The sequence below is a fragment of the Salvia miltiorrhiza genome, unplaced genomic scaffold (assembly GCF_028751815.1).
Source record: "Salvia miltiorrhiza cultivar Shanhuang (shh) unplaced genomic scaffold, IMPLAD_Smil_shh original_scaffold_217, whole genome shotgun sequence".
Taxonomy (NCBI): Eukaryota; Viridiplantae; Streptophyta; class Magnoliopsida; order Lamiales; family Lamiaceae; genus Salvia; species Salvia miltiorrhiza.
The window spans coordinates 538,554-559,283 of NW_026651503.1; the positions used below are offsets into that span (position 1 = coordinate 538,554).

Genomic DNA, 20,730 nt, shown 5'->3' on the forward strand with positions numbered 1-20,730 from the left:
GATTTCAGCCTTATCTTTACTAGCTATTAAAATGTCATCTACATATAGCAGCAAATATGCAACAGTAACTTCATTCATTTTCTTCAAATAAACGCAGCTATCATATGCAGATTTTGTGAATCCCATCAACTCCATATGCTCATCAAACCTTTTGTACCATTGCCTTGAACTCTGTTTGAGACCATATAAGCTTTTCTGAAGTAAACACACCTTGTTGCTTGTCTCTGGATGTACAAACCCTTCTGGCTGGGCCATATGTATCTTCTCCTCCAACTCTCCATGTAGAAATGTGGTTTTAACATCCATCTGCTCAAGCTCCATATCAAACTGAGCTACAACTGACAGCATAACTCTAATGGAAGTATGCTTAACCACAGGTGAGAATACTTCATTATAATCAATTCCCTCATTTTGAGTGAAACCTCTTGCCATCAATCTTGCTTTGTACCTGGTCTGCTCCTTTCCAATAACCTCAATCTTCTTCTTGAAGATCCATTTGCAGCTTACTAATTTCTTGTTCAGTGGCTTTGACACCAGTATCCAGGTACCATTCCTTTCAAGAGAGTTCATCTCCTCCTTCATGGCTAAGAGCCATTGTTCTCTCTCTGGTCCCTTCATAGCCTCTGCATAGGATTTGGGCTCCTGATACTCCAGCTCCTCTGCAATGCTCAGAGCAAAGTATACCATCTCAGCTTGGTTATATCTCTGAGGTGGCTTGGGCTGCCTCTTTGCTCGATCCCTTGCTAGTTGATATGAGCTTAGATTGTCAGAGCTGCTCCCAACATCTTCATCATCTGCAGCTTGTTGAGAGACTTCAGTTGCTCCACCTGATTCATTATCAGCAGGGTTCCTATCAAGCAATTCATCCAACAGAATTTTACCATCTGTATTTTCTTTCTCTGGATCAGATCCTACTTTATAAGGCATGAGAGCTTCATCAAAGACTACATCTCTGCTGATGTATACTCTCCTCATTCCTGGTTCAGTGCACCACAACTTGTACCCCTTCACACCCTTGGGGTAGCCCAACATTACACATTTTAAGGCCCTTGGTTCAAGCTTCTCTTGTCTAACACGTATGTATGCTCTGCACCCAAAGGTTTTCAAATGTGAATAGTTGGATGTAGAACCATACCAGAGCTCATCTGGAATTCTGAATTCAACAGCGGATGAAGGAGATTTGTTGATCAAATAGGCTGCAGTGACAGCAGCCTCTGCCCAGAATTTCTTTGGCAGCCCTGAGTCAAACAACATACACCTTATCCTTTCCAGAATGGTCCTATTCATTCTCTCAACAACCCCATTCTGCTGTGGAGTTCCTGGGACTGTCTTGTGTCTCTGGATTCCCCTTCCAGAGCAGAAATCATTGAATTCCTTGGACACAAATTCCAAACCATTATCAGTCCTCAAACACTTTACCTTGGTTGCCTTTTCAGTCTCCACCTCATTACACCACACTTTGAATTTCTCTAGTGCCTCAGTTTTATCCTTCAAGATGAAAATCCACAACTTCCTAGAGTAATCATCCATTATAGACATGTAATATCTTCATTTTCCAAGACTTTCAGTTTGTGTTGGTCCCCACAAATCAGAGTAAACATAATCCAGAAGAGCTTTAGATGTATGTTTACATGTATCAAATGGGAGTCTCTTGCTTTTGCTTAAGATGCACTGCTCACACATGTCCACTTTGAATGGAATAGGGTTGCTGATCTTGTTCTGTTTCAGCAACTGATTGAGCCTTTTCTCTCCAACATGAGCCAATCTTTTATGCCACAAGATTGAATCATCCTTCTTCATGGAGTCAGACTGCCATGTGATGGTTGTGGCTTCTAAGTAATACAAACCATTCCTCCTCATCCCCTTCAAAATGACCTTGTTGTCTTTGGTGACAACAACTCCACCCTTTACAGATCTCCATTCATACCCCTTCGTTTCAAGAGATCCAAGGGATATCAGATTCCTTTTCAGATTAGGGATGTACCTCACCTCCATCAAAGTCCTGATGGTGCCATCATGCAGTCTGAACTTTATACTCCCATTTCCTTTGATTTCACAGGTCTGGTTATTTCCAAGAACCACTGTTCCTTCCGATTGAAATTGCAAATCAGTAAACCAACTTTTAACTGGACACATGTGGAAGGAGCATCCTGAATCCAGTATCCATTGGTCATCCAAATCACCTTGCATTACATTCAAAGCCTCTGCAGTGTCACACTGCTCTTGCTCCTTGGGCTCTTGCTTCTTGGTAGTGCTGGACTGCTTTTGGCTTTTCTTCCAAATGTGGCAGTCCCTCTTCCAATGGCCCGGCTTCTTGCAGTGATAGCAAGTTTGAACATCATCATCAGAGTTCTTGTTTCCCTTCTCCTGTTTACCCTTCTTGAATTCCTTCTTAGATTTCTTGGATTTATCCCCTTTCTGTTTTACAGTCAAGCCCTCACCAACAGCCTCTTTCTTGTGAGATGATGTTGATGATGCCTTCTGCAATTCCTTAGATTTCAGAGCAGACTGAACCTCTTCCACAGTGATGTCACTTTCTCTCCCATACAACATAGCATCCTTGAGTTGATCATATGAACTCGGGAGAGCATTGAGTAGGATAATTGCTTGATCTTCATCTCCTATTCGCACATCAACATTTTCAAGATCATCAATGATCTTATTGAATATCTCCAATTGATCATCAATCGGTTTTCCATCCAAGATTCTGTAGGAGTACAACCTTTGCTTCAAGAACAAACGATTCGCAAGCGATTTTGTCATGTAAATCGCCTCCAACTTTGCCCACACCGCCGCTGCAGATTTCTCCCTGGCTACCTCCCTCAAAACCTTATCACCTAGGCATAGGATGATAAGGCTATGGGCCCTCTCACGCATTTATGCTTTCTTGAGTTCTGCCTCCACAGCTGCCGCGGAATCCCTTGTAACCGCCGATGAAGAAGATTCATCATCCCCTTTCAGAGCTGCCGCCAAACCTTGCTGGGTCAACAATGCACGCATCTTGATACGCCATAACCCAAAATCATTCTTCCCCCTAAACTTCTCGGTCTCAATTCGTGGCATCGACATTCCTGCGTCGGTTGTGGATCAAGATTCCCACAGACGGCGCCACTTGTAAAGAAAATCGACGAAGAAATTGCGATGAACACAAAAGATTTACGTGGTTCGGGTTGAAACCCTACATCCACGGGACCAAGAAAGGGAGCTTCTATTATTGATTCGCGAACTGAGAATTTTACAAGGTGTTACAAGTATTGACTGGTATATTTTACATTAGACACCCAATTGCTCATTATATAGCAAACTTTGAAAATAACGAGCTGTAAACAACCATCAAAGAAACCGTTATGCAAAACAGTTAGCTCTGCAAAAGAAACTTTGACTCTGTCTCTGGAGTGTTGACTTTGCCTTGGCAACTCTGACTCTGATATGCCTCGGCTCTGACTCTGGCAGCAGCGCGATCTCTCTGCTCTGCCAGCAGCGATTCCTCTGCTCTGGCAGAAGACCGATTCCTCTGGCGAAGGCAACAGCGATTCCTCTGCTCTAGCAGCATCGATTCCTCTGCTCTGGCAGCCTCACCAGAGTAAACATTACAACACCAAAGTATACAAACTAGATTATAAGCTTACGAAATCATAAACAACAATATATATGTTTCAAATTTCAATGTCATAAAATAGAACCTAAAATCAGATCTGGATTGAAATATTCTAAGAGGAGTTAAGGAATTAAGCTGACTTGATCTTTTCATAAGGGAAAAATACCTTAATTAAGAGCAAAACTGCTTTACGACCATACCATTCTCGTAGTTAATGGAGTGGAGCACAATTAACGAATATTTTGGTAATCGTGAAAATTAATCACCACATTGTAGGAAATTCTTACACAATCTTGCTAAAATATATATGAAGGTGCGCCGGCCATTTATATAGATTTATTTTTTTATTTTGTATTGTTGATAAAATAATTTCTCAGTATATAAAACTCACTTATTCATGATTATACATCGCTCCTTCTTTTTCTTTTTTAGATTATATGTATCGCACCTTAATTTTAAATGTGATACACAGAGTAAAAAATAATTTTTACATGCATCTATTGATTCTATTCATTAATTAATTATGACTAGCTCGTGTTAATATGAGTTAGTAATAAATTATGTTTTAGATATTGTGATAATACTCATTTTTCTATATTTTTAATGTTTTTTAGGATTCAAATTGTTCATTGTGAATTTGTCTCCGAATATTATTCATTTAATTATTTTTATTATATTTTCTTTAATTATGTTTAGCTAAGTTTTTTATTTGATTTTAGGGTTTATATGACTTAATGAAATTTGTATTCTTGATTTAATTAAATATATTAATTAAACATATCAATTCGTATGGTATCGTACACTTTAATTAACAGTCATTTTATATATTATACTACTAATATGTAAATTTGATATGAACATCGTATTAATAAAGAATATATCCATAAAGTAACATTAAATAAACCGAGTGGAAGGGGGGTGTGTAAACACAAATTTTATTTGTATTCAATAAATGAAATACAAAAATGTGTACAAATCCAAAATATGTGGATTGAAATGAATTTGATGCGGGTTGTGATTCTCTATTTGATCATCTGATTATCATCCTCTTCGAATTTCTTCAAATCTTTGGAGGGAAGTACGCCTTCTTGATCTCCTTTGATTTGAATGTTGGCTTGAATTTGATTTGATAACGTCAATCCAGGGGCTTGCACCTTATTTCTGAATCAAACGTTGACTTGGATGAATTTGATGAAGAACTCGTTGACTTCCTTGTAGAACGCCTTGATTGTTGGAGATGACTTCGTCGTAGAGAATTACTCCTTCAATGCTTGAGCTCTCAAAATGATTTATGTTCCTTTTGACTCCACAAATGACCCATATTTATAGGTGAAGAATGGAGTGGGCTGTGGGCTTTGGCCTGTCATATTGGGCTTTTAGGGCTGAGGTGGCGCGATTTGATTGGCTCCTCAATATTTGTATTTATCTACATAAAATATTTAATATTTTATGTAGATTTTCCACATGTCAATTTCTGATTGGTCAATAAATCCACATAATCAAATATTAATTATATATTTATTTAATCTTGGAATAATATTTAATTTAATTCCAAAATATAAAATAAAATATATAATTTCATATTTAATTTATAATTTCCACATGGCAGGATTTAATAGGCTATAAATTTAATTGCCTACAAATTGCCCCATCGAGACTTGTTCATGAACATCTTGTCTTTGGAAATGGACGAGTCTCGAACTTATTTAATAGTTTAAACTCATATTAAGGAGTTCTTGAATTTGAATTTTGATTATGTAAATAGTTTATACTCGTATTTAGGAGTTTAAATATATATATATAAACATCAATGAATCTATATATATATATATGGATTATGCGCCTTTATTCGATCTCAATTTTGAATATGGCACAAACAAATCCATCAAAATAATTAAGCTCTTAGATGGGCCCCGTATTTGATTTTGCTGGCATAATCCAACATGAGCTTTTTACATAAATTAATCACGCAGGCTCATGACATTTAATGGCCAAATTGATTATCAATTCATTTTTAATTGAATTCCACTTTGAGAAGCCCACTATATAAATAACTTGTAGGAATTCTTTATGAAGTTTTCGCATATCAGATGCTTGAACGAGAAGTTATTTTGAATTTGATATCTATCTTTTTGTCTAGATAACCATCAGACGTGATCTTGGGAGAATTTATAAGAACTGTATTAACGCCTTCTTCAAGTATGAGATATATTTGTATATCTAAATCCACAACAGTTTGGTGCGCGAGGACTTCTTATTAATTCAAGTTTCCTTGTCTGACTCAAACACTTAATTGCGGTCTTATAAATAGCTGGTTATCTTGGCATATTTCTTCATCGTTGATCAACCATTCTTCGTTTCTTGCACCTAAACTGATTTGTAGGTACTGTAGAAATTGGTGGTGGTGCTATTCGGCCGGCGTCAGTTTCGATCACAAAAGCTGCTCGCATATCGTCGTTTTTCTTCATTCAAGCAACACTTTATTATTCTTTGATTTTGAATTTCTGGTGAGTTCTATTTTTTAAAACTATAAGGAAATCAGTTTATGCATTCTGCCCTCCAGGTTGAGAAAATCCTACGAATTTTTTTTCACTTTCTTGAGATTGTCTCTTGCTAATTCTCTTCTTGTTTTTTTTTTTTTTTTTTTTTTTTTTTTTTTTTTTTTTTGCAGAGACGTAAAGGGAAGCTTGAGACAAACCTTGGTTTTCTTTAATTTCACTTCTTGGCATTTGAGGTAAGCTACCCTTGATTTTTTTTCGTAGGAATTGGGGACTTTGCACGCGTCGATCTTGGATTTGGAGTTTTTTGCACCCATCAATCAAGGAGCTTTTGCTTGGCATTTTTGGAGCTTTGCACCCATCAATCCCGGAGCTTTGCTTAGCATCTTTGGAGCTTTGCATCCATCAATCCAGGAGTTTTTGCTTGGCGCTTTTGGAGACTTTGCATCCATCAATCAAGGAGTTTAACTTGCACTTTAGACGGCTCAATTGGCTTTTATTCAGATTCTGGGTGCGCTCGGATCTGGGCCATTGCGAGTTCGACCTTTAAAGATTGCTAGTTACATCTTCTCCTTGCTTGCTTCTGCAACTTCAACTCTTCATCGATGCCATTCAATCAAGGAGTTTTGCTTGGATACAATTTTCTTCTTGGAAGCGTGGATATTTTGCTCTTTAAGGATTTTTTGCTAACGTTTCTCGAGAGTCTTCTTCATCTACTGATCAGAGTTGTTTACCTTACGCTTTTAGGTGGCTCTCAATTGGCTTTTATTCAGATTCTAGGTGCGCTCGGATCTGGGCCATTGTGAGTCTTGCCTTTAAAGATTGCTAGAGTCTAGTTCAAGGAGTTGTTACTTTTGGTGAGCGTGTGCTTCTACTCCACTATAAAGCTCGAAGCTCAGCGCATACTTTGGAAGCAAGGCGAAACCCTCCACCTCGGCGTATACTTTGGAAGCAAGGCGTAGCCCTCCACACCGACATATACTTGAGAAGCAAGACGAAGGTTTGCATTAACATTATAAAGTCCAAAGTTTAAGTCAGATCCAACATTCGAACAAAGTGAAGACCCTTCACGTCAACGTCATGAAACTCAAAGATCGAGTCCAAGAATCAACTTGAATATTGGAGAGAGCCATTTCAAAGTGTGTTGAAAATATGTGGAGACGCGGAATTTAAATTTGATGAAGAATGCTTTGAAGGTTTGGGCTCGTTTTATTGAAGTTTTGTCAACTATTGACTCTCTTATTGTTTTGTTTTTTCACTCATCTTCTTTCATTGTTTCTTTTGGACTAATGCACCATTTGACTTCAATCATCCAAGCATAACAATTAATATGCCCACCATTCATTTTACTCACCAAATTTAAAGAATGGACAACTCCAACTTATGACTGAACTTAGAAATATCTAAGCTGCCTACGTACCCTTTTGAAAGGGATCAAGTCAAAACGTAGTTCAAAGGCCAACTTGAATTTTGATTGGGGGGGGTGCCGTACACAGTTTATACTCTTGCGGGCCAGGAGTGACTATTTATTTTACCACTATATAGACAAAGTGAGGCATATAATAGTTTAGCCACATAATTTACCTTTTGGTGGGAGAAGTTTAGCAGTTTAACCACATACACTTTCTTTGGTGGGTGCCGTGCATAGTTTATACTCATATGGGCCAGGAGTAACATGCAGTTTAGGCTCGTGCGTCACGGAGCTGTCTTCTTTTTTTGTGTTTCAGGGATAGTAGCGCTTCAAGAACTTCCCATTTATGGGTCCAACTCTCACATTGTCTTCCGAGAGCAGTTTATATGCCCCATTGGTGTAGACTTCTTTGACAACATATGGGCCATCCCATCTTGATGCAAACTTGTTTCCAACACGATGAGTGGTGATAATCGGCCTTCTCACTGCAAGCACCAAATCTCCAACTTGAAAAGAGCGCGGTCGTACCTTCTTGTTGAAAGCCCTTGACAATCGAGCTTGATAGCACTCCAATCTTTGTTGAGCTTCTAATCTCTTCTCATCCAAAGCTTCCAATTCTTTGAGGTGCAAGCGTGCATTCTCCTTTTCAACTAGTATTTCTTCGCAAGAGGTGATATGGTTTGATGTGGCAACATCTTCATCTTGCTGGCGAGGACCCTTGAAATCAACACACATCCTTATTCTTCCATTTCTCTGGTGTATGAAGATCATATTCTCTGCAACGCTTGTTGTGATAACCCCACTTCTAATGAGACTTGCAATTTCTCGACGCACTTGACTTTGAGCAATATGAGGAACTGGATTACTAGCACTATTAGTAGTGTAGTAAGATGAAGCCACGCTTTCTCTATCTTCTTCGTCTTCGAGCATATTTGAATCGGAAGAATCTATACTTTCTCTATCTTCTTCATCTTCGACCGTCTTTGTAAGGATAACAGTCTTCATTCTGGCTTTCAATTCTCTCCCACATGTCACAAGTAAAGTGGTACATCTTTTCATACGAGAAGGGATCGAGCTCCTTAGCTTCTTTGTTATGTGCAGTCCATAACTCCCTTTTGTCTTGCCTATTTTCCATGATTTGCCTTTGCCAAGTCTTTTAAAGATAGATGCTCGCTGAACTTCTCCTGTACCTATCCTTTTGAAAACAGAAACTCTTTGAATGCTTGAATATTCCTGGATTTGTTGGGTGCTGGCATAGTTACTAGTAGCTCTTTTAATGGCAATACGAATGGGACTCTGCACTGCATACCCCAAGCCTGCTTTGGGGTTTTGGCTCGTGTTACTGGTCTTTGACTTTGACATAGAGCTTTCTTGAGGATTGTATCCAGCATTCACAAGAAGTGTATATGCCTTCGGACCAAAGTGCTTTGACAGTTCTTTGTCTGAGAGATCCCTGTGCTCTGTGGTGCCATTTTTCTTTGGTCGGACAAACTCTTCAAGCGGTTGGAGAATTGGCTTCTTGGCATCAATCTTCGTTAAAGGCATTGTGAATCCTTCCATCTCCAAAAATGATTCTACTTTCTTCTCCTGGCAAGATCCCGACTCATCATGCGGTGTATCATCTTTCACCATTGTGACTTTAGTTCTCTCCAAATAAAATTTTGCATCAGCAAAGTGTGACTCTGCTTCCGTAAACGGCCTTTGATCACCAACCACTTTTCTTACAGCACCATTTTGATAATACTTGAAGCATTGATGCAATGTTGAAGGAATAACACCATTCTCATGAAGCCATGGTCGACCGAGAAGCATGTTGTAGGAGGTCTTAGCGTCAATCACGTGAAGCAGCGTCGTCGAATCCATATCCTGCATTAGCAATCGCAGCCTTATAGTGCCAAGAGCTCTCTGTCCTTCATGGTTGAAACCTTGAATCATTATTCGGCTATTTGATAGTTCGTCCACTTGAATCCCTAATTGCTTCAAAGTCCTTAGTGGTAAAATGTTGACCGCCGAGCCTCCATCAATGAGAATTCGATTGACCTTTTGCTCCTGGGTGTAGCAACTCACGAACAATGGTCTGTTATGAGGTTCAAATCCATGCTGCAAATCTTCATCGGAGAATGTGATTGCCAAGACATCATCATCTTCATTCATATTTAGCTTGAATTCTTCGTCTACTTGATTGGATGTATCATACAGAGCTCCAACACCTTCTATTATGTCACTCAAGTCACCGGTGGCGACATTTGCAGCAGCACAATCTTCTTCAAGGGATATCTTTCCTTCACGAGCTAATCACATGACTTTGTCTTTGAAGATGAAGCAATCATGTATGGGATGTCCAACCAATCGATGGTATTTGCAATATTTTAGGTCATCCGTTCGTCCTGCTTCATTTGGTCGCTTCATTTCTGGTAAATCGACAAGTCCTTCTTTGAGCAAGTCATCAAAAATTCCTGAAACATCAGAGTCTAAGAATGGGTATTGTTTTTGCTGCATTTCTTTCAAGGTAAGCTTTCTTTGCCCCATATCTCGGGAAGAATTTTGGTTATCCCGGGAGGTATTTTGGTTGCCTTCCTGACTAACTTCTTTCTTCGGAAATTTCACATACGTTGCCTTTACTGCCATAGATTCTTTTGTCGGTGCTTTAGCTTTGAATTCTTGCTTGAATTTGTGAGGCTCTTGGATTGGTGGCTCTTCGATTCCGCTTGCCGCCATACTTAATTCCATGTCATGGGCTCTAGTGGCTAGTTCTTCGAATGTTCTAGGTTGGATTCCTCGCAAGATGTATTGCAAGCCCCAATGCATCCCTTGAATGCACATTTCAATGGCAGATGATTCGGATAATCGGTCTTTGCAGTTGAGGCAGAGGTTTCTCCATCTATTGATATAATCAATCACTGGCTCTTCCTTGAATTGACGAGAACTTGTGAGTTCCACCATGCTGACAGTTCTTCTAGTGCTATAGAAGCGATTGAGGAATTCATGCTCTAGTTGCTCCCAACTATCAATTGAGTTTGACTCCAAGTCCGTATACCAGTCAAAAGCATTTTCCTTGAGTGAGCGAACAAACTGCTTGACCAAATGATCTCCATAGGTGCCAGCGTTATTGCATGTTTCAACAAAATGAGCCACATGTTGTCTAGGATTGCCTTTTCCATCGAATTGTTGAAACTTGGGAGGCTGATAGTCAAAAGGCATCTTTAATTGGTCAATCCTTTTAGTGTAAGGCTTAGAGTAGATCATGGATGACTTCGAGTTACCACTAGCCTTCATCGTTCCTTCAATAAACTCCTTGAGTTGATCAATCTGAATGAAACCATCGGCAGAGACTTCGATGTTCTTAGGAGGTGTCTTTTCTTCGCGGTGCTTTTCGAATGACTCTGAATCATCGCTTTCTTCATCTTTCTCGTCATTCACTCGACTTCCTTCTCCTTTCTCTAAGATGAGCTTTGAGATCTTGGCGTCTTGCTCCAATATATGCTTGTTCATGTTTTCAACAAGCTTAGCTAGGCCAGCAATTTGTTCCTCCAGAGTAGAAGCATTTGTCACCATGACGGGAGCTTCAAGAGAGTAGCTAGCGGCTGAATACTCCTCACTAGCTGAAGCAGACCTGGAAATTTCCTCCAATATCCTAGCTTTGCCTCGAGTGATAACACCAATGTTCTCCAAAGTGATGTTTAGAGCAGCACTTGAAGCTTTGTTCTCCATTTGAATTTGCTTGAGTTGTTGTTGGTGAAGAGGAGAGATGAGAGGTAGAGAGGTCCCACTGGGCGTGCCAAAATTTGTAAACACAAATTTTATTTGTATTCAATAAATGAAATACAAAAATGTGTACAAATCCAAAATATGTGGATTGAAATGAATTTGATGCGGGTTGCGATTCTCTATTTGATCCTCTGATTATCCTCTTCGAATTTCTTCAAATCTTTGGAGGGAAGTATGCCTTCTTGATCTCCTTTGATTTGAATGTTGGCTTGAATTTGATTTGATAACGTCAATCCAGGGGCTTGCACCTTATTTCTGAATCAAACGTTGACTTGGATGAATTTGATGAAGAACTCGTTGACTTCCTTGTAGAACGCCTTGATTGTTGGAGATGACTTCGTCGTAGAGAATTACTCCTTCAATGCTTGAGCTCTCAAAATGATTTATGTTCCTTTTGACTCCACAAATGACCCATATTTATAGGTGAAGAATGGAGTGGGCTGTGGGCTTTGGCCTGTCATATTGGGCTTTTAGGGCTGAGGTGGCGCGATTTGATTGGCTCCTCAATATTTGTATTTATCTACATAAAATATTTAATATTTTATGTAGATTTTCCACATGTCAATTTCTGATTGGTCAATAAATCCACATAATCAAATATTAATTATATATTTATTTAATCTTGAAATAATATTTAATTTAATTCAAAAATATAAAATAAAATATATAATTTCATATTTAATTTATAATTTCCACATGGCAGGATTTAATAGGCTATAAATTTAATTGCCTACAGGGGGTCAACATGATTGGAGGTCGCTGGCTAATTGGCTCTTTGTGAAAAGTAGCTATCCCGGTTCTCTCATCGTACTTTACGTTTTTCAATTATATTTTTGTATGTTATGAAATCATTCAGTATTAACATTTTTACCTTAATTTGTTGTGATTCTGTGAAGCTTTATATTTTTTTATAATAATAAATTATATAGAAAATTATTTCAATAACTATTACTCCCTCCGTCCCAGGCCAATAGGCCCAGTTCATTTCGGCACGGAGATTAAGAAACTCAATTTTTAGTAGGTAAATGGTGTGGTCCACCAATAATTAAGGATTTAACTGTTCCCTTAATCTCATTTGATTACTTTCATCATTTAAATGCAGAAATTCTTTCTTCCTTTCTTCATCATATACTGCCGAAATTCATTATTCTTCAAGTTTTTCAAGCAACAACTAATCAAGAACCCATTTCACAAAAATCATTCAGCAAATTTTCTTTCTGCGAGTCAAATTCTCCAAATGATCCATCAATTTCGACACTAGCATTCGTCGAGCCAGTTAGGGCTTGAACATGCCAAGAAAAGCCTGCGAAATTGGCATCTGGAACAGTGATATCCTCGAAGCCATAATCGTAGAGCCAATTCGTGTTCTCAGGTGAAACCATCTCCGATCAAAGCCAGAAGGTGCTTCTCCGGCGTTAGGGCAAACCGGAAGATCAAATTGAGCAGGGAACAATTCAGCAAATTATGAGAGAAAATTCCAAAAAATCAAGAACAGAAAATTGCTCCAACTAATCAAGAAACAATAACTCATTTCACAAAAATCAACGAAAATCAATTGATAATTACCCATTTCATGAAAATTTCTAAGAACTCATTTATAGCAACAAATCAAGAACCCAGATCTGCAACCCACTCTAAGAAATCATCGTCTCCCTCACCAGATCTGGGGATCCCGGTGTACGAGGCTGATGGAGGCGGTGGAGACCGAAGACGCGGTGGAGATGGTGGAGGGTAGAGGCGGTGAAGGCGGTACACGCGGTGGAGGCGCTCGCCGCTAGAGATGGCGGCAGAGGTAGAAGAAAAGGGTGGAGAGGAGGCGGCTTGAGGCGGCAGCGGATCTGTGTGGCCGGACCTCACTTCGCCGCGATTGGCGTCGTTTTCTTCATCTTCGTCGGCGCTGCTGCTGGCCGAGGAGGAGGACGAAGAAGATGCCGCGGAGGAGGAGCCGCTGGAGGATGAGGAGGAGGAAGACGACGGCGAAGCGGAGGTGCTCTGGAGAGTCAGCGGTTGAGAGAGAGAAGGGGGAGGGGGCGGCGGTGACGGAGAACGGCGGCGGTGGGGAAGTTGACGGAAAGGGCAAGGGGGAAGGGGAAGGTTCCCGGAGAGAGAGAGGGGAAAAATCTGAAGTGAAATTATTTTGAATGAGTAGATTAAGGGGTATATCTCTTTTAATTAAGTAACTATTGAATTTTATTAAAGCCCTAATTATTTCCAATTTTAGACTGGGCCTATTGGAGTGGGACGTCCCAAAAAGGAAAGCGAGCCTATTGGAGTGGGACGGAGGGAGTATAAACTTCCTTAAAATTACAAGTATTATATATACTCGGATCGGAAAAGTATTCTAAGGAGTAAGGATAACTAAAGGGATGTTTCGTTGAGTCTATAAATCCTTTATAATACTCCCTCCGTCCATGAAAGAACTTCCTAGGAGAGAGTGACACGGATTTTAAGAAAAAATGTTGTTGAGTGTATTGAGAGTGGATAAAAGGTAGTAGTTGAGTGTATTGAGAGTGATGAAAAGATGTTATAATTAATATTGTGAATTGTGAAAAGTAAGAAGATTATAAGTGGTGGGGTATAGTCCAAAAATAGGTAGGAAGTTCTTTTGTGGACGTCCCAAAAAAGAAAGATATGGAGTTCTTTCGTGGACGGAGGGAGTATGATATTATAAAAAATTAAAAAAATAAAAGAAAAAATGAAAATAAAATAAAATTGAAAAATAAATTTATTAAAAAAGAAGAAGATAGATGACGGATAATTTTCTTAAATTTTAATCCTTACATAAATAAAAGTTTTTACATCTTAAATCCAATATTAACATTTACTCCCTCCGTCACCTATCTTGAGACTGTTTCTATTTGGAGCGTCCCACCTATCTTAAGACCTTTCTTTATTTGACATAATTTTATACCATTTATTCACTTTTTTCACTTTGTATCTATACACAAAACACTACTTTCTTAATTCTCGTGCCAAAAAAAGGTCTCAAGATAACTGGGACGAATGGAGTAATATATCAAATTAAAGTTCTTGTTCTGATTTTTAATTTGATATCAATATTATCAAATATTTTGTAATTAGTCGTATTTTACCATTCTAGAAAAATAAAACATAAAGTAAGAAGATAAATAAAATAAAATAAAATAAAATAAGAATATAATATACATATAAACCTTCTATTTTATTACAATCATAAAATTGTCACTCAATTGTAAAATTGATTTTAAATATTGAAAATTATCCTTTTAAGATACTATCTCCGTTCATAAAAAATAGTCTGAAAAGAGACGACACGAGTTTTAATGAAAATTATTAGTGTATTGTGAGTGGAAAAAGAGCATCACTTAAAAAGTAGTGTAAATTAATAATGATAATTAATTGTATTGTGAGTGATAAAAAGGGCTCACCATGTGATGTGAAGTTTCCAAAAAATAGAAATTGATTAATTTTTGTGGACGTCCTAAAATAGCAAAAAATGACTATTTTTGTGGACGAAGGGAGTATTGTAGATTTTCATATAGATAATGTATAATTAAACACATATACATGCACATAAGATTAGTGGCGGATCCAGGGGTTGAAGCCCCTCCCAAATTTTGAGTTGTTTATATATATATATATATAAGAAAATGAGAAAATATAATATACATTGTTGTAATAATCATGGTATCCACATCAATTGCTTAACATTTTATAGTGGTTTGTTATATTTTATTGTTAAATTTATGTTATTTTTGTCCCATTTCCCTTTCTTAATTATTTTTCAATGTTGAATTTTAGTCAATCCTTAAATTAAAGTAAAATTATGAACTATTAATAATGAAAATTAGTTTATCTTTTTAGAAGATGAAATATTTATTAGAAAAACGTAAAAAGGTAGGTCTTTATATATACTTTCAATGTACTTGCTGTTGAATAATGGAATGCGAACAATTATTTATTATAGTAAATGATTGAGTTTTGATCATAAACACATTAAGATTTTACTTGGACATAAAAATGAATTGTACGGAATTGATGTTTAAAAGAATTTCGTATAAATAATTTTCAGACGTCATATTTCAACAAATTTAGCCCCTCCTAACGATAAATCCTAAATTGATCCCGGCATGAGTCTCATGCCGTAGTAGCCTTGTCGTGAATAAATATTTTAATCATAAGTAAAATCTATTATACCTCGATGGACGTACAATATCCTATTTGTAGCTCAAACAAAAAATATTTTTGCAATTGTAATAATAAGTTGTTGAAGTGTAAGTGACATAATCTCAAATGAAACTCAAACTTATAATGCTAAAAACTCTTAAAAACACCCATGCATATATATTCTAAAAAGCATTATTTAGTCTTATATACAAACCGCTGATCCGAATTCTAACCGTGGTGATGATCGCTTCTTTTATGATATTCCTAGAGTAATACTAATATATTAATCGAAGGTTAAGGATGCAATCAAAATACAAAGAGAAGAAAAAAGTCAAAAGAAGAAATTATTCAAATAATTGGTTACTGTAAAGTAAAGACGATAAAATGAAAATTCAATTATTTGAGCAGGACGCATGTGGGTCACTCTCGTTCTCATTGTGTCGTATCATATGAGAGTGGCATATATATAGATTTGAAGTATGATTGTACGTTTTGCATTGCTGGATAAATTCATGCATTAATTACCAGTAGTAGTAGATATCCTGCACTCTCACCTGTATCTTTTAATGTTCCTCTTAAATTTCGACTATATTTGGGGATATTATTTTGAGTATTAATTTATTGGATCCTAATACTAGATGACATAACATAATCAAGGGACTTAGCTTATCTATAATATCTTATCGAATCGACACGGATCTAATTATAGATTATTTTTTTCCTCTTGAAATAAAGGATTTTCTTAGTTTATGGCATTAAATAGAATTACACATTTCTTTGAGAGGTAAAAGATATTCGTAGATTAAATAGAATTCAAATTTCTTCAATTAAATGGAAACGTCTTCTTCCACTTGACTTTATAAAAAACGACTGAATTGAATCAGATTGAGACGTACCATTTACATATATGTGTGAAAAATGTTGCCAGACAATTCCAAATTCCCCACTGGCTTATATTTTGAGTTTTTTGCTAGCTTTTCATTTTGAAGGTTTAGTATTAATTAATTAATCTATACTAATATATAGAAAAAGAGCCTAAGGCACAACTTGTAGATTGTCTATTTTACCCATATTACATATTTTATTTTAAGGTTATTTTACATATTATATATTTATAAAAATATATTAATTCATTAGATATTTTACTTAATCAATGTGATATAATATCTATAGCTATTGATAAGGCTTATAGATAAATATATTCATTCAGTAAATTATCTAATAAAAGCAATGAATTAATAAAATTTTTAAAATAATAAATTATCAAATAAAATTACATTAACTACACGCAGAACATACGTTCTTTCTGCTAGTATTACCTGAAAAGGGGATGTTTAATGTTATATGAATGGATGTTTTTATCAACGCTAGACCTTATGAATTACAACAGCACGACTACATTTACTGAAGTACATAATCATACATCATTTACATTTATTTGTGTCAATTAATCTTTAATAAATATATAGACTATATAGAGCATCATCATATCTCTGTGTCTTACATATACATTTAATCTCCCCTCGTCCTCTGATCCTCTTTCTCTTTAAAGCCACTCGAAAATATTGAATAAAACCGATTATTCATTGCACCTATCTCATTTTGAATTATCATAATTTCATTGGTTTCCGGACAATTAAGACATAGTATAAAGGAATTAATCTTCAAATGGGTTTATATTTTTTTGAAGGAGGGTTTATTTCAATTAATAGCGTCGAATTGCCTCATCACCGACAATGTTAAGTTACTGAATGAAAGAGACTCTCCGGAAGATTGACAAAGAAAACTTAGAAATGAAGCCAGGATATTTAAATGATGACTGTGAAATAGCCTCGAATTGCCTCACCGACAGTGTCTTTACTTATGCTGCGTTTACTTTAATGGATAAATTTATCCATTGAAAAAGATGAATAACACAAATTTATGCCTTTAAATATCTCCTTATTTTTCCAATATTTGACACAAAAAGAGATGCTCACCATTTTTCCTTCTTTATTTTCACTTCAAGGATGGATAATATTATCATACAAAAAATGAAGGGATAATATTATCCATCATTGAAGTAAAAATAAGGAAGGAAAAATGATGAACATCTCTTTTTATGTCAAATGTTGGAAAAGGAAAGAGATATTTAAAGGCATAAATTTGTGTTATTCATCATTTTCCATGGATAAATTTATCCATTAAAGCAAACGCAGCCTAGAAAGAAAATGTGAAAAACTATGGATCAGAAACTTGTCTACACTCACATATCACAATAAATGCACAATTTATTTACTATGGCAAGTGAAATAATTACATACTCCACTTTTCTAATTATTTCATTCTTGGCTTTACATATTTATAGGTAGGTGGGAATATGTGTGTTGGTCTAACGGTAGTTGATTAATATTTAATGCGTAAAGTCCTAAATTTGAGTTCATCGTCCTGTAATATTTAAATTTATTTATTTACTTATGTAATTTATATATAAAAAAGATATGAGCATTGGACGCATATATATTTTCAAGCTTATGTGATGAAGGTATGTGACTGTCTCAATAATTAGTTAATTTATGCAACATGCTTAGAATGACACTCTGCAGAATTCTTGAATTGTGACCATAGAAGAACATTTTGAAGAAGTCTCATTTGATAATGTACATTGTGGAGGATTTGAGAGGCGATAAACAATATGATCTTCAAAATTACAACACCAAATATCGAAAGGATTGTGGAAAGGATCAAGTTTTGTTTATGGAAATAGATGAAATCACATTATCCGTCTTCTTTTTATGCATCTCTTCACGATTGGAGCTCGCATCGCCTAACGATTGTATTCTTGCAAATTTTTAATTGCTCATATATGTTTTGTCAATTATTTAGTTTGGCACTACATTCAAACAATATTATCACTTAGTACCTCTAATAGACTGATACTTTGAATGATATTATCATTCTTACTTAAAAAAAAAAAAATCTTCATGCTTATCCTCGAGTTTGAAGTTTTATATTCAACGTATTTTAAATGATATTATCATTCTATTTGCCATACATTACTCAAATTGATATTGACAAAAGTTTTTGCCCTTCACTATCATATATCAGTCCAATAAATACAAAACAAAGGAAAAGTCGAATTATGAAAAGTTACATGAAACTTTTCAATCTAGTTAAGTTATTTTTATTTTTATTTATTTATTTTTTTTTTAAAACCAAACGTACTTTGTCCTTGTAATTGTTTTCTGTATGTTTTATTTGAGTGTAAATATTATGCAGCACTACATTGGATGTGACAACTACATTAACAATTTAGGATCTTTTATATAGGAAAAAGTTATAATCCAATCATATCTGAAATTTCAGTAAGGATAATTTCCGCAAATGCATATTTATTTTTATTAATATTATATGACCACACAATTGCTTTCGATCAATGTTATTCCACCGCGGGCAATAGGAATAATTTAAGCAGAATGCAATAATGCATATTTATTTTTAAGGTTATTATTAATTAAAAAATAAATCGAACTTTGATTTTAATGATTTTTTAGTTTGAATTTATAAAAATTATAAATGCAATCTGAATTTATCTATTTTGTTTAGTTTATAACTTGAATCAAGATTTCGACTAATTGAGGGGTGATATGCATGGCTCATCGGAGTTGACTTGGCAATTCAAAACAAGAACAAAGATCATATGGAGTACTATTTTTTCCCTCCACATCAACTCTCAAATATCTAATTTTAAATTAGCTTCAAATTTAAACTCTTAAATAAATAATAATGTTTGCGAGTAAAATTTTGACTCGAGCTATAAATTGAACAAAGTAGATAAATTAAAATTATAATTATAACTTTTGTAAATTTGAGGTAAAAAATAATCATATATGAGGTCAAAATTTAAATTATTTTTTAATAATAACCTTTATTTTTATTGATATTATACGACCACAACAATTGGTTTGGATCAAATGTCATTCAAAGTCGATCAGATTAACTCGAATTTATTTAGTTTTTTGAATCCGGTTATGTTGAAATTGAGGCTCATTATCTCGTGGGAGCATCCAAAATATGTGGCTCCAAGTATAGTAGTTGCCCAAGAAAGGAAGAATAGGCGGCTATATTTTTATATTGGAGGCTAGCTGGCATTCATAGTCATACTCTACACATTCGTAAATCTCAACTATATTCTACACAATGTTTTAGGACAAAAAATTAAGGATGCGGTATAAATTAGTTAGAAATAGCAGGATCTATAATATTTTAAGAGTTAATTTTATTATTTTATATATGAAATAATTCACTTGTAACGAAATAATACAAAATAAATAAATATTACTTATGGAGAGAACATTATATAAAATATTATATTCTGATTCAAATTGTAGCATGTGCCACCTATGATGCACGGATTCTTCAAAAAATAGCGCAGTACAATATCGGATACGCGCAGGGTGCGGGTGCGGGTGTGATTCGCGTGGGATTCGCACGGGATTCGTCAGGTGGCGAATCCCCTAAAAAAAAAAGGATTCACGAATCCGATTCGCGCACCCACAAATAGGGTGCGTTTTGGGCTATTTTGCAATTTTTTCAATTATTTTTTAATTTTTTTGCAATTTTTTCAATTATTTTTTGGGCTTTTTTGTAATTTTTGAGTTATATTTACATGCAATTTGAAATTTTTACATGCAATTTATTGAATTTTTTACTTTACTTATATTTGCAATGTGATTTTTTTTTTCATTATTTTTGGGCTCTTTTGAAAATTTTGAAGAACTTCATTATTGAAACTTTTACTTTAACTTATATTTGCAATGCAATATTTAATTTGTGAATGTTATTTTCTTTTTTCAATTTGATTGGTCACATATAATAAAATATATATAAATATAACAGACGTATCCTTCACGAATCGCACCCTATAATTTTTGAAAATTCGTATCCTCGCATCCGAATCGTATCGCTCCCGCACCCGCCCTCTCGCACCTGTGCAACATAGTGTGCCACTAATAACTATATATAATAATTACAACGTTCGAAAAAAAAAACCTATAAAATTACAATATGCAATAATATACATTTATTTTCTCCTAAAATCTAATTATATATTCATATGATAAAATAATCGAGTTTAATAAAAGTAGTTGAGTATTTTGTGAGTGGATAAAGAATTTTACCTTTATTCGTGTAAATAATAATAATTAATTATATTATGAATAGAAAAAAGAATTCATCATTATGATAAAATAAATAAATTAATTAACATATTAAAATAATACATTAAAAAATACTAATATTTATACATAAAATAATACCTATTATTTCTG

The 20,730-nt window shown here is 35.3% G+C and overlaps 1 long non-coding RNA gene across 1 annotated transcript; it reads left to right on the forward strand.

Annotated features, from left to right (window-relative positions):
• Nucleotides 1–5,575: 5,575 nt before the first annotated feature.
• Nucleotides 5,576–7,407, forward strand: LOC131003520 (uncharacterized). The gene is made up of 2 exons (XR_009094706.1): nucleotides 5,576–6,105; nucleotides 6,270–7,407. It is a non-coding gene; the product is annotated as an uncharacterized LOC131003520 (long non-coding RNA).
• The last annotated feature ends 13,323 nt before the right edge of the window (nucleotides 7,408–20,730 follow it).